Source organism: Panthera onca, chromosome A1, assembly GCF_046562875.1.
Source record: "Panthera onca isolate mPanOnc1 chromosome A1, mPanOnc1 haplotype 2, whole genome shotgun sequence".
NCBI classification, from domain to species: domain Eukaryota; kingdom Metazoa; phylum Chordata; class Mammalia; order Carnivora; family Felidae; genus Panthera; species Panthera onca.
Genome location: NC_138339.1, coordinates 151602192 through 151615362, shown reverse-complemented (window position 1 = coordinate 151615362; position 13171 = coordinate 151602192). Strand labels below are relative to the sequence as shown.

Sequence of the window (13171 nt, the reverse complement as noted above, 5' to 3'; positions counted from 1 at the left end):
CACTGTGTGTGTGTGTGTGTCTATGTGTATATATGTGGGGGTATGCAGGTACGGTTGTATGTGCACATATATGTGTGTGCATGTCTTTGTACATGTGTTTAAACGTGTGTATGTTGTTGTATGTGTTTAAATGTGCATGTATGAAGACGCCTGGGTGGCTCAGTTGGTTAAGCATCTGACCTCAGCTCAGGTCATGATCTCATGGTTTGTGGGTTCAAGTCCCACATCAGGCTCTGTGCTGACAGCTCAGAGCCTGGGGCCTGCTTTTGGACTCTGTGTCTCCCTCTCTCTCTGCACTTTCCCCACTTTGTCTCTCTCTCAAAAATAAACAAACTTTAAAAATATGCATGTATGTATGTGTATATGTGTCATGTATGTATGTTTGTGTGTATATATGTTTGTGAGTGTGTATGTGCATTGAAATGTATGTGAATACATATATGTCTATTCATGTGTGTATGTGTGTTGTGAGCATGTATATGTGTTTATGTACATGGGTATATGTATGTCTATGCATGTGTGTATGGATGAGCATGTATGTGTTTAAATGTGCATGCATGTGTATGTGTGTGTGTTTGAGATGGCCTGCCACTATCTGTGCCCAGGAAGAAGCACATGTGGGAGCCCTCCATGATTACTCTGACCCCACCACACCATGAGGCCCCCAGCTACAGTGTTTTGCCTTCAAAATTCACCTGAATGAGTTATAAATATCCCTGAAAGGGTGCTTAGGATTTGTCCCACACTAGAAATGCCAAAGTTTGGGTCCATCTACATAGTTACAGAAAATTAAAACCCATATTTTTACAAAAACACCTGCACTTGGTTCCAGTTCTGGGCATAAACACTCCACCGTGTTTCAGTCACCAAATGCAGCCACAGGGCCATGGAGCAGCCATCTGAAGATTCTCAAAGTAAGCAGCAGCAGGCAGATTGGGGAGAAAAACCAGAATTCAAAGTCCACCAAACCAGAAGTGAGTCTACCTTTCCCCCCTTGCCTGCACTCAAGGCAGCTCAACATCCAGAAGCAGGTCCCCATCCTTCTCCCAAAACTTAGGGAAGAGAACCCCGAGTGCTGAGAGAGAATGGAAGATACCCCATTTTTTCTCCATGCTCTCATGCCCCAGCCCATGAAGATTAGAGACCCCTAGAACACTGAGGGTATAGAATATAGTATTCCTATGCAAATGAAGGAGGACACTGATCTTTCTCTTTTCTATCATTCTGCCACTGGACACCGGTGCAGATGGGACCATTAAAAGCAAGTATCACAATAACATGCCTAGAGCTCCAGCTTCCCAACTAAAGAACTGAAAAAGAAGACAGAAGATCTGGAACAGGTGGTTGTCCAGAAATGCCAGGGATCACCACTGAGTCACATTTGAGTGAATATGACCCCAAAAACCAAACCAAAAATTTTGAACTCTGAACTGGGCAGAGGCCACTGTCCAGAGCCACACCTACCACTAAGTGGGCACATTCAGGACAGATTCAAATGGCACTGCAAAGTCTCTGTAAAGAAAACAATCTACGGGGAGTTGGCAGGAACCGATAGCCTGAACTCAACAAGGCCTATTTCCAGCTTTACTAAGATCAACATACCTCATTAAATGTAATACTCAGGGTTTCAAAACATACCATTCAGTATATACGGGATGCCATCCAAAACAGCCCCCTGAAAAACCAGGAAGCTCTCAGTTCACATGCATAGGAGAGGACTATTAACAGATACCAATGTCAAAATGACACAGATGCTGGAAATATCTGACAAAGATTTTCAAGCAACTATTACAAAAATGGTCCAACAAATGAAAGCAAATACTCTTGAAAGAAATGGAAAGACAGAAACTCTCAACAAAGAAAAACAAGATATAAAAACCCAAATGGACCTTTTACAAGTGGGGAAATAAAATAATTGAAATAACTCACTGAATGGGCTCAGTAGCAGAATGCAGACAACAGAAGACTTACTGAACTTGAAGATAAATCAATGGAAATTATTCCATCTAAACAAGAGCAAGAAAGGGAGTTTTTAGATAGAGCTTCAGGGACCTATGGGATGAAACCAAAAGGACTGAAATTCATCTCATCAGTCCTGGAAAGAGAGGAGTAAAGGTCAGAAAAATATTTTCAAGAAACAGTAGTTCAAACCTTTTCAAATTTGGTAAAAGACATTAACCAGATTATGAGAGCCCAGTAAATCTCAAACAGAATAAATCCAAAGAAATCCACACCTAGACACACCATTTCAGAGCCACTGAAAATTAAAAGACAAACACTCTTGAAAGCAGGCAGAGAATACAAACCCATGATTTGTAGGGGAACAGCTTGAGTGACCATGAATTTTTCTCATCGAAAATTAGTGCTGAAAGAAAGAACCATCAGCCCAGAATTCTGTATCTAGCAAAAATATCCTTCAGGAATGAGGATAAAATAAAGACATTCTGTATGAAAGGAAGTTAAGAAAACTCACTGTCAGCCAATCGCCTCTACAAGAATTACTAAGGGAAATGACATTGTAGGAAGATTCAGAGCATCAGGAATTAAGGAAGACCAACACACATGGTAAATATTTGGGTGTTATGGACTATGAACTGTCTTCCCTCCCATGATCCATTTGTTGAAGTCCTAACCCCCAATTTTGGCATTAGGACACTTAAGGAGTTAATTATGGTTAAAAGAGTTCATAAGGGTGAGACCCTAATCCAATAGGACTGGCACCTTTATAAGAGAGAGATACCAGAGATCTCTCTTGCTCTCCATAAACCCACAGAAACCAGGCCAGAAAAGGAGGCCTCACCAGTACATGGCCAAGCTGGCACCTTGATCTTGGGCTTCTAGCTTCCAGAACTATGAGAAAATAAATTTATGTTGTATACACCACACAATCTGTGGTGTGTGTGTGCATGTGTGTGTGCATGTGTGTGTGTGTGTGTGTGTGTGTGTGTGTGTGTGTGTGTTTTTAAGTAGGCTTCAAGCCCAGCACAGAGCCCAATGCAGGACTTGAACTCATGACCCTGATATCAAGAACCAGACCCTTAAGCGACTGAACCACCCAGGCTTTCCCTGTGGCCTTTTGTTATGGAAGCCTGAATTGACTAATACACTGGTGAAACAAAATAGACTATTCTTCTTCCATTGAAATCTTTGGAATATATTTGATCATTGAAATCAAGAATTACCACATTGTCTGATGAGGTTTTTAATGGTAGACATAGTGCATAAAACAACTAATAACATAATGGTGGGAGAGTAAAAGGACCTACAAATTGATAAAAGTTCTACATCCCAATTGAAGTAGTAAAATAATGATTCTAAGGAGTTGAATATGTTTAACACAATCCCTAGGGTGACCACACAAAAATATACATAGAACCACAACAGACAAATTAAAATGGAATACTAAAAACATGCCAAATGACCCAAAAATGCAGGAAATGTGAAAAAAAGGGAAAAGACAAAAAATAGAAGCAAATAATAAAATAGTAGACCTAAACATACCAATTATTTCATTAAATGGATATAGTGTAAACACACTGATTATAAGATAGAAATTGTCAGAATTGATTTTTTAAAATGTACCAACTTTATGTTAGCTACAAAAAACCCACTTCAAATATGTGTAGGTAAAAATAAAAGAATTTTAAAAATATACACAGTGCAAGCAGTAATCAAAACAAAACTGGAATATTTATATTAATATCATATTAAAATTAATTTATATTAATATTATTATATTAAAATTAAAATAAAGTAAACCTTTGAGCCAAGAAAATTACCAGAGATATTATAAAGATAAAAGAGTTACATTTACAAAGAATGCATAACAATACTAAATGAGTAAGCCCCTGACAACAGAGCTTCAACACATGCAAAGTAAAAACTGACAGAACTGAAAGTAAAATAGAAAGTCCACATGTATAGCTGAAGTTTTCAACACTCTTCACACAACAATTGATTGAACTAGTAGACAGAAGATCATCAGGGGTATAGAAGAATCAAACCATCAACCAGCATGACCTAACTCATATTTGTAAGGCATTCCACCCAACAGCAACAGAATATACCTTCCCTTCAACTATACGTGGAACATTTACCAACATAGGCCATAGTAGTTCAGAAAAGAAATTTCTAAAACATTTTTTAAATTGAAGTAATACAAAGTATGTATGTATGTATGTATGTATGTATGTATGACCAAAATGGAATTAGACTGGAAGTCAATAACAGAAAGATAAGAGGATGCTTCTGAAAAATATAGAAGTCAAAGAAGTCTCAAAGGAAATTAGTAAATATTTTAAAGTGAACAACAATGAAAATCAACATATCAAAATTTTTAGGATAAATTTAAAGCAATGCTTAGTGAAACTTTAACACTATTAAATATTTTTAATAGAAAAGAAAAAATTCAATCATTAATCTATACTTCCACCTTAAGAAATTAGAAGCAAATAAACCAAGAGCAAGCAGAAAGAAAAGTAATAAAGATAAGAACAGAAATCAGTTAGATTGAAAAAATAGAGAAATCAATGAAAACCATATCTGGTTCTTTGAAAAGATCAGTAAAATTGATAAATCTCTAACAAGACTAGTAAAGAAAAAAGAGAAAAGACCTAAACTAACAATGTCAGGAATGGAACAGAACATCTCCCAGACCCTGCTGGCATTAAAAGTATAATAAGAAAACATTATGAGCAATTCTATGCACATAAATTAAACAAATTTGATGAGACAAAACAATTCCTCAAAAACCACAAACTACTAAAACTTGCCCAAGAGGAAATAGGTAACTTGAACAGTTTCATCACTATAAATAAAATGTTTTCAAAGTTTAAATCTTCTAAAGAAACAAATTTCTAGGTTAGGAAGACTTCACTGACTTTATCAGGGAAATAACTAAAACAAAAATAAAGAAGGAAGAGAAGGGGCACCTGGGTGGCTCAGTTGGTTAAGCATCTGACTTCGGCTCAGGTCATGATCTCGCGGTTCGTGGGTTCAAGCCCCGTGTCAGGCTCTGTGCTGACAGTTCGGAGCCTGCTTCGTATTCTGTGTCTCCCTCTCTCTCTGTCCCTCCCCCACTTGCCCTTTCTCTCTCTCTCTCTTTCTCTCTCTTTCTCTCTCAAAATAAAAAAAAATAAAAATTAAAAAAAAGAAGGAAGAGAAATCACATTGATTCTACACAATCTCTCACAGAAAACAGATGAGAAGAGAACTCTTTCCAACCTATTTTGTGAGGCCAGCATTACTCTGGTGACAAAACCAGACAAAGACAGTATAAGAATACTACAAGCCAGAATTCCTTAAGAAAATAAATATAAGAATACTCAACCAAACAGCATCACATTGAATCAGAAACAGGTAAAAAGAATAACAAACCACAATCAAGTAGTCTTAATCCCAGGATTACAATGCTGGTTAAATATTTTAAAATCACTCAAAGAGATGTCAGCAAAAATGGCAAAATAACTTTTTAAAAATTGCATAAACCTTGCAAAATTGTTGCAGTCAACTTTTTTAGTGTTCTGGAAATTAACGGAAGGCTTGCAGCAATCTAGGAGGCATGTACTCAAGGAAAACAGCTGAATCTCAGTAAGAACATCAAGATTTGTGGTGTTTTAACATACCCAATCCTCATACTCTCCTCCCTAACTCTGAGGTAGCCTGGAAAACCAACAGTCCACAATCACAGGGAACACTGGCACTTGGAACCCACATGAGGGAGTAGAATGAGACAAGAGCTCTTTCACAGCCCATTCCCAGGGAATTATCATTATTTGACCTATTGGTGGTTCACTGGCAAACTCCACTCACAAGCCTGTCTGTCTGTCTGTCTGTCTGTCTGTCTATCTGTCTGTCTTCATTCCTTCTTTCCTTATTATTCAAACCTAAACAGAAGGCCATCCCATGCAAACAGCCTTTTCCCCATTGGCATTTGTTAAAAACAATCACATGCACTACTGATCGTGGCTGCTTGAAGTGGGGTCACAGTCAGGCAGAGAAGAGGCTAACTAATCAGCTTACAAGGAAAAGCTGAAGAATGAGATGTCTATAGAGGGCTTTGGAAAGCTCTGGCACATCCCTGGGCATCTAGAAGTCCACATATATATGTATACTCAGGAAACACTTGAATAGGCCCTAAAGTCACACATCAGGCTAACCTTGAGGCTGTAAAGCATAAAGTAAGGACAAGTGTAAATTCAGAAACTGCCTTGCTGAGTGGCATATGCATGTAACAACACAATGGCCCTTGGCAAGAACTGGGAGACCTCTTGGTTACTAGCATCTAAGGAAATCACTACAAAACCATTAGCTGACCAATAAACTAACCAATCAGAGACTTCAGTGGTTCACACAGCACAAAAATGCATACTTCACAGAAGTCGTTCAGAAAAGTCACTGGACACACAAACAACAGCAACAATAACAAAAAGCAACAACAACAACCTGGGGGAGGGGTTGGAGAATCTGAACTCAAGTTCCCATGTTAAATTATTTAACATTCCACTTATCAACAAAGAATGACATGGCATGCAAAGAAGCATGGCCTGTTACAGGAAAGGAAACAGTCAACAGGAACTGTCCCTGAGAACACCCAGATACTATCTCACCAGTCAAAGTCATTATGTCATCCAGTTAAAATATGTTCAGAGAACCGAAGGAAATCATTTCTCATAGAATAAAGTAATGTTTGAGGAAAATGTCTCACCAAGTAGAGAATATCAATAACAAGATAGATCTCTAAAACTAAATAGAAATTCTATATTTGAAAAGTATAACTGAAATGGAAAGTCACTAGAGGGGTTCAGCATCTGCTTTGAGCACACAGAAGGAAGAATTAGCACATTTGAACATAGGTCTCTTGAAATTATCCAGTCTGAGGAGCAGAAAGAAATAAGAATGAAGAAAAATGAACAGAGCCTTAGATGCCCATTGGGCAATATATGCACATGGGGGATATTTATAGGGAGAGGGCAAGAGGAAGAGGCACTGAGAATGTTTAAGAAAAAAATGATCAAAAATCTCTAAAATTAACATCCAAGAAGTTCAACAAACTCCAAGCAAGACAAACTAATGGAGAGCCACACAGAGAGAGATTATATCAAAATTGTCAAAAGCCAAAAACAAAAAGAATCTTGAAAGCAGAAAGAGAAAAGCCAGTTGTCACAAGTACTCCTACTAAGAGTGACAGCGTATTTCCCTTCAGAAACCATAGAGGTCAGAAGGTAATGGGTGATGTGTTTAAACTTCTCAGTGAAAAAAAAAAAAAAACAAACTATCAACCAAGAACTTAATATCTGACAAAACTATCCCTAAGAGTGAAGGAGAAATTAATACATTCCCAGTCAAACAAACACAGGATTTTGTTGCATTATAACTACCCTCAAGAAATGGTAAATAGGCATTTCAGGTTTAGATGAAAAAACACTGACAGTAACTTAAAATCATATGTAAAAATAAAGGACAAGAGTAAATATATTTACCAGTAAAGGACACTGGTAAATATAAAAGCCAGTATTTTTAGTTTTTAACTATTCTTTTTTCCCAGATGACTTAAAATGCAAATGCATGAGCAATAATTATAAAACCATAAAGTTAACTGACTAAATTTGGTATATGAAGACATAATTTATGATGATAACAACATAAAGCTGTCCTTTGTGTGTGCACACAGAGCTGTAAAGAAGCAATTTCTTATTTAAACTAAGATGGTATAATTTTAAACTTGATTATTATAAAGTTAAGATGTTAACTGTCAAAACCACTAAGAGTAGACAGTAGACACTAAGAAAAAACTAGACAGGTAGGTAGGTAGGTACGAAGGTATATAGACAGACAAAAGAGTAAATATTGTACATAAACATATATAATATATATAAAGTCATGTTAAATTAAATATAATAAATATATATACTTAGTTCTGAGTACAGAAAAAGAAGTGAGAAGGAAATGAAAATAGAAAAAAATAAGTTAAATGTAAAAAACAGTAATAGAGAAAATGAGGAACAAAAAAGATATGACATATTAAAAGAGAAAAATACAGGGTGCTTGGGTGGCTCAGTCGGTTGAGCGTCCAGCTTTGGCTCAGGTCATGATCTCATGGCACATGAGTTAAAGCCCTGCATCAAGCTCTGTGCTGACAGCTCAGAGCCTGGAGTCTGCTTCAAATTCTGTGTCCCCCTCTCTCTCTGCCCCTCCCCTGTTCACACTCTGTCTCTCCCTCTCTCTCAAAAATAAAGAAACATTTTTTAAAAAATTTAAAGAGAGAAAAATAGTAGAAGTCCTTCTTTGTAAATATTAATTTAACTGTTAATAGTAATTCTCCAACTAAAAGGTGGAGATTGGCAAAACAGATTAAAAAAAATATATGCTGTCTACAAGAGACTCACTTTAGATCCAAAGACATAAATAGGGTTTTTTGAAACAAATAATTTTAAAGTGAAGATATGCTCCTTACAAAGAGCAACCAGACAAGATGGTTTTTATGTTGTCAGGTTGAACAGACTTTAAGGCAAACCATTACAAAACACTATATATTGATTGAATAATGTATTGATTAAGGACATCATAAGTTGATAAAAGGGTCAACTCATCAAGAAGATCTGATAACTATGAACATAAGCACAACTCACAGGAGAGACCAAACCACACGAAGTGAAAACCAACTGATTAAAGAGAGAAACAGACAGTCGTACAATAATAGTTGGATAATTCAATGCCCCACTTTCAGTAATGGACATACAGCCAGACAGGAGCTCACTAAATAAACAGCAGTGCACACCAGCAGACCCAGCTGAGTCTACAGAACTCTTCAGCCAACCACAACAGGAAACACACTTCACTAAAGCACAGAGCATGGGAGAGGCCAGGAAACAAGTCTCAATAAATGTAAAAAGATTGAAATAATACAAACAGTCTTTTCCAACCACAGTGGAGTGAAGCTAGAAATCAATAATAGAAGGAAAACTGGAAAATTCACAAGCCTGTCAAAATGAAACAATGCACTCTTAAAAAATTATAAGGAAAATTAGAAAACATTTTGAGATAGATGGAAATGAAAACACAACACCTCAGGACTACTAAGGTGCACTGAAAGCGCTGATAGTTGTATATTATAGGTCTATGTCAAAACAGACGAGCACAAATCAATAACTTAACTTCGCACTTTAAGAAACTATGGAGCACCTGAGTGGATCAGTTGGTTGAGTGTCTGACTCTTGATTTCGGCTTCAGTCATGATCCCAGGAACATGGGATTGAGCCCCACGTCCAGCTCCACACTGAGTGTGGAACCTGCTTAAGATTCTCTTTCTTTCCCTCTGCCCATCCCCCCTCACATGCACACACATTCTCTCTCTAAAAAACCATAAAACTATAAACAAAACTATAAACTATAAAACTATAAAGCTTAAAACTATAAAACTATAACAAACCTATAAAGAGTAAGCAAAACCCCAAGTTAGAAGAAGGAGGGAAATAAAGACTGGAGTGGAGCCAAATGAAATAGAGAATAAAAAAGCAATAGAAAGAACAAAGGACATTTTTAAAAATCCACAAAATTGACAAACCTTTAGCTAGACTGACCCAGAAAGTTTGAAGTCTCAAATTATTAAAACAGAAATAAATGTGGGGACATCAGTACAGATCTTAGAGAAATTAAAAGCATGGTAAGAGAATACCATGAACAATTGTATGCCAACAAATTGGACAACCCAGACAAAATGGACAAACTCACAGAAATACACAAATTATCAAAACTGACCCCAGAAGAAATAGAAAATCTGAACAGACCTACAAAAAGTAAAGAGGTTCAATTAATAATCAACAACAAAATGAAAGGCATCTAGACTTTAAATAAAGAAGTAAAACTATCTGTACATGCAGGTGACACCTTTTTGTATCTAAAAAAATATCCTTAGGGGCGCCTGGGTAGCGCAGTCAGTTGAGCGTCTGACTCCGGTTCAGGTCATGATCTCATGGTCCATGAGTTCAAGCCCTGTGTCGGGCTCTGTGCTGACAGCTCAGAGCCTGGAGCCTGCTTCATATTCTGTGTCTCCTTCTCTCTCTTCCCCTTCCCTGCTCATGCTCTGTCTCTCTCTGTCTCTCAAAAATGAATAAACATTAAAAAATGTTTTTAAATATCCTTAGGAATCCATGAAAGAATTAATAGGTGAGTAAACCAGTTCAGCAAGGTTGTAGGACTCAAGGCCAATATTCAAAAGTTAGTTCTGTTTCTGTGTATTAGCAACAAACCATCTGAAAGTGAAATTAAGAAAACAATTCCATTTAAAGAAGCATCAAGAAAAATGAATGCATGGCAACAAACTCCACAAGTCTTTTACACTGAAGACTGTAAAATTTTGGGAAAAAAATTAAAAAGCTTGATAAATAGACAGGTAGCCTGTATTTACGGATCAGAAGATTAATGTTGTTAAAACAGCAATACTCAAATTGATCTACACATTCAGTACTATAATAATCAAAATACCAGCTGCCATTTTTGCAAAATTTGAAAGCTGATCTTAAAATTCAAGTGGAAATGCAGGGACCTCAAATACTCAAAAAAATCTTAAAAAGAAAAATGAACAAAGTTTGAGGACTCACACTTGCCAATTTCAAAACCCACCACAAAGCTACAGTGATCTAAACTGTGGTACTGACATAGAACAGACAGTTCTATGTATCAATAGAACAGAATTGAGAATCCAGAAGTAAATCCCAACATTGACGGTCAGATGATTTTTTTAGTGTTTATTTTTGTGATAAAGAGGGAAAGAGAGAGCACGCATGCACACGTAGTGGAGGAAAGGCAGAGAGAGGGAGACAGAGGATCTAAAGTGGGCTCCACACTGTCAGCACAGAGCCTGATGCGGGGCTCAAACGCATGAGCTGTGAGATCATGACCTGAGCCTAAGTCCAATGCTCAACCAACTGAGCCACCCAGATGCCCCAATATCAACTTATATTTGACAAATGTACCAAGAAAACTCACTGGGGGAAACGTCTGCTCAACATACAGTGCTGGAATAACTGAATCCCCACATGCAGAGAATGAACCTGGATCCCTATATCACACCATATAGAAAAACTAACTCAAAGTGAATCAAAGACCTAAATGTAAGAGCAAAAACTAGACAACTCTTAGAAGAAAACAGGTGTCAACTGGTGTGACCTTGGATCAGGCACTGGTTTCTTAGGACACCAAACATACAAGCAACAAAAGAGGGTGCATTGTATTTCATCACAATTAAAAAACTTTTGTGCATCAAAGGACACTCTCAGCAAAGTGAATGGCAGAAAATATTTGAAAATCTTTTATCTGATAAGGATCTAGTATCCAGAATATGTAAGGAACTCTTACAATGCAACAATAAAAAGATAACAGAATTTAAAAATAAGGCAGAAGACCTGAATAGACATTTCTCCAAAGAAGACATGCACATGACCAACATGTACATGAAAAGATGCTCAACATCATGCATCATCTGGAAAATTCAAAACAAGACCACAATGAGATACCTCCTCATGCCCACTAGTGTGGCTAGAAGCAAAAAACAAATAGATAAAAATAATGAGCACTGGCAAGGATGTGGAGAAAGACCTTTGCACACTGTTGGTGGGAATGTAAAAGGGGGCAGCCACTGTGGAGAATGGTCCTCCAGGGAGTTAAGCATAAAATTACTTATGACCAAGCAACCCCAAGAGAACTGAAAATATATGTTCACCCATGTAAGAATGTTCTAGCAGCACTGTTGGTAACAGCCAAACACTAGGATCAACCATGATATGCGTTAGCTGATAAAAAGACGAAATGTGGGACACAATCCACATGGTGGAAATGTTACTGGCCATAAGAGAATTAAGCACTGATGGTACAGCATGGATGGACCTTGGAAACATGGTGCTCGATGGAAAGAGCCGGACTTAAGAGTCTACATGCTGTATGACTCCATTTAAATAAAGTGTCCACAACAGGCAAACCCACAGAGGCAGAAAGTGGATTCATGAGTCCATGGGGGAGGGTAAACACAGGGTGATGGTGGGTTTAGCATGTCACAGCGTTATGACAATGTTCTAGAACTAGGTGGTGGTGCGGTCGATCACACAGCCTTGTGAATGTACTAAAACCACAGAATTGTATGCTGTACAAGGGTAGACTTTATGGCATTTTACTCAATTACCTGGCACCAGTTCCTGTTCAGCCTCCTATCCCAAGCCTCAACACACCACCAGCTGCCTTCCAGAACTTTTCGGGCACCCTGACGTACACTCACTCCCTGAGCACCACCCGCCTGATACACTTGGGCTCATCCTCCAGGACCTGATGCCAGGACCCTCCTGCCTGGACCTCAGCCCCAGCCCCACCAAGCAAGCTGTTGTCCCCTCTCTTCCCTACCTCACCCCCAGAACCTTGGTTCAGAGGCCAGATTTCACAGTGTCTGGACGGGAGGCCTGTGCTTCTCACAGAGCACCAGGGATGGTCTTATGGACAGAGTCTCTCAGCAAAGTCTTAGAAGCTCTGTTACTACTTCGCAGAAAACGAAACTGAGTCACAGGTGGCAGGATCAAATGACCACAAATGGGGGGGCCTAGGACAGCAGGCTTTGTTCTTTCCCAGGTCTGGAGGCCAGGAGACAGGTGAAGGTGCCATAGGGCCGCGCTCCCTTGGAAGGTTCCAGGAGGGTCCCTCCTGCCTCTCCCAGCTGCCAGGGCCCCAGGCATTCTGGGCTCATGGCTGTGCCCAGATCCCCAATCTCTGCCTCTGTCTCCATGTGGCCATCTCAAATCCCCCTCCCTCATCTCATAAGGACCCACCCTGATCCAGGATGCTCTCACCTCAAGATCCACCTCAACCTTGATCACCTCTGCAAAGACCCCATGTCCACATTAGGCCACGTTCTGAGGTCTGGGGGCACAGGTGAGTTTCAGGGACACACAACACTGACAAGTTGCCCCAGTCACCCAACAGAGGTTAGATCTGACCCTATCTACACTCTGATCCCTGCACTGCTTGCCTTGAACAGGGTGTCCAATCTCAGCGTGCAGCCACCCCGTGGGACAGGGCAGTCCCAGCACACACACAGGCCAGCCATGTAACCACTGGCCCACCTCCTCCACTCTCGACGTCCCACTGCTGAGGCAGTAGGGCCAGGGGCACATTTTTCCAGGCTATC

The 13171-nt window shown here is 38.9% G+C and overlaps 1 protein-coding gene across 35 annotated transcripts in view; it reads right to left on the bottom strand.

Moving 5' to 3' along the window:
* The window catches only part of OBSCN (obscurin, cytoskeletal calmodulin and titin-interacting RhoGEF), a 164997-nt gene that overhangs the window by 140209 nt on the left and 11617 nt on the right, over positions 1-13171 (bottom strand). The window lies entirely within an intron of this gene.